The sequence below is a fragment of the Anopheles ziemanni genome (assembly GCF_943734765.1).
Source record: "Anopheles ziemanni chromosome X unlocalized genomic scaffold, idAnoZiCoDA_A2_x.2 X_unloc_20, whole genome shotgun sequence".
NCBI lineage: Eukaryota > Metazoa > Arthropoda > Insecta > Diptera > Culicidae > Anopheles > Anopheles ziemanni.
This window is the reverse complement of record NW_026689786.1, coordinates 255,001-257,609: the sequence shown is the minus strand read 5'-3', so window position 1 is coordinate 257,609 and position 2,609 is coordinate 255,001.

Sequence of the window (2,609 nt, the reverse complement as noted above, 5' to 3'; positions counted from 1 at the left end):
TCGATCAGCAATGGTCGGATGCCCCGTCATAGTCCAACTATGACAACCAAAGTCAAGACCTCCGGGTTGAGACTTTCCGCGTCCGGAGGTACGCGTACCGCCTACCCGAAAGATGGTGTGCTTCTGGGGTATTCGATGAGTCGGATACCCCGTCGTAGTCCAACTATGACAATACAAAGTCAAGACCTCCGGGTTGAGACTTCCGCGTCGGAGGTGCGCGCACCGCCTACCCGAAAGATGATGAATCAGGGGTGTTCGATCAGCAATGGTCGGATGCCCCGTCGTAGTCCAACTATGACAATCAAAGTCAAGACCTCCGGGTTGAGACTTCCGCGTCCGGAGGTACGCGTACCGCCTACCCGAAAGATGGTGAATCAGGGGTGTTCGATCAGCAATGGTCGGATGCCCCGTCGTAGTCCAACTATGACAATCAAAGTCAAGACCTCCGGGTTGAGACTTTCTAAGAGTACAAGCATAAAGGAACACGGACCAAGCCGTACCGAGAGAATCGGTACTAGAGCCCTCGTGGTTCTACATTGAGAGAGCCCTCGTGGTTCTCATTAGGGGCTTTATGCAAGTCGTACTCAATACTGTGGTGTGAAGTATAAAGTATAGAGTCCTCCACTGGTCCACGCTGCTCCGGCGGTTCTGGGTAAGATAGTTCATTCTAGCTTGCCCTATGTGGAAGAGGACTCAATACCCTACCTGTTGAGCTTGAAACAAAGTCATCACTTGGGCATGCTCATATTGCCATACACAATTACATTATATTCGAATGAGCATGCAAGCGACCCTATATAGACCGAACCAAAACGATAGATACCGCCGTAGTTCACCCCCACCAAGTGATGACTTCAGTATGGCTAGTGTGTGAAGTATAAAGTATAGTCCTCCCCTGGTCCACACTGCTTCGGCGGTCCTGGGTAAGATAGTTAGTTCTAGCTTGCCCTATGTGGAAGAGGACACAATACTTAATACTTAGAGTACAAGCATAAAGGAACACGGACCAAGCCGTACCGAGAGAATCGGTACTAGAGCCCTCGTGGTTCTACATTGAGAGAGCCCTCGTGGTTCTCATTAGGGGCTTTATGCAAGTCGTACTCAATACTGTGGTGTGAAGTATAAAGTATAGAGTCCTCCACTGGTCCACGCTGCTCCGGCGGTCCTGGGTAAGATAGTTCATTCTAGCTTGCCCTATGTGGAAGAGGACTCAATACCCTACCTGTTGAGCTTGAAACAAAGTCATCACTTGGGCATGCTCATATTGCCATACAATATTCCATTATCTACTAATGAGCATGCAGCTATATGATTATAACCTGTAAACGATTACCCCGCCGTAGTTCAGCGCTTCAACCAAGTGATGACTTCAGTATGGCTAGTGTGTGAAGTATAAAGTATAGTCCTCCCCTGGTCCACACTGCTTCGGCGGTCCTGGGTAAGATAGTTAGTTCTAGCTTGCCCTATGTGGAAGAGGACACCATACTTAATACTGTGGTGTAATGAACAAAGTATAGTCCTCCACTGGTCCACGCTGCTTCGGCGGTCCTGGGTAAGATAGTTAGTTCTAGCTTGCCCTATGTGGAAGAGGGCATACAAGACAAAGTATAGTTCTCCCCTGGTCCACGCTGCTTCGGCGGTCCTGGGTAAGATAGTTAATTCTAGCTTGCCCTATGTGGAAGAGAGCATACATGAACCAAGAACGAAGGTTATGATCGAGGAATGATTCGACAACTAACCGATGGTATGAAATGTGAAGAATTCAAGCAAGCACACAATCAAGTCATCACTTGGGCATGCTCGATAGCCAACCCTATGACATTAACCTAGTAGAGCATGCGAAAACCAATATATATGTAAACGATGCCCCTCCCTAGTTCAGCGCTTCAACCAAGTGATGACTTCAGAATGGCTAAATCAAATCGGTTCAAAACATACCATCGGTACCCTATTGAAACACACAAGTCGATATCAAACCTCATGATTGTGTAGTCCTCCACTGGTCCACACTGCTCCGGCGGTCCTGGGTAAGATAGTTCATTCTAGCTTGCCCTATGTGGAAGAGGGCACATTACTCAATACTGTGGTGTTATGAACAAAGTATAGTCCTCCACTGGTCCACGCTGCTTCGGCGGTCCTGGGTAAGATAGTTAGTTCTAGCTTGCCCTATGTGGAAGAGGGCATACAAGACAAAGTATAGTTCTCCCCTGGTCCACGCTGCTTCGGCGGTCCTGGGTAAGATAGTTAATTCTAGCTTGCCCTATGTGGAAGAGAGCATACATGAACCAAGAACGAAGGTTATGATCGAGGAATGATTCGACAACTAACCGATGGTATGAAATGTGAAGAATTCAAGCAAGCACACAATCAAGTCATCACTTGGGCATGCTCGATAGCCAACCTCATGACATTAACCTAGTAGAGCATGCGAAAACCAATATATATGTAAACGATGCCCCTCCCTAGTTCAGCGCTTCAACCAAGTGATGACTTCAGAATGGCTAAATCAAATCGGTTCAAAACATACCATCGGTACCCTATTGAAACACACAAGTCGATATCAAACCTCATGATTGTGTAGTCCTCCACTGGTCCACGCCGCTTCGGCC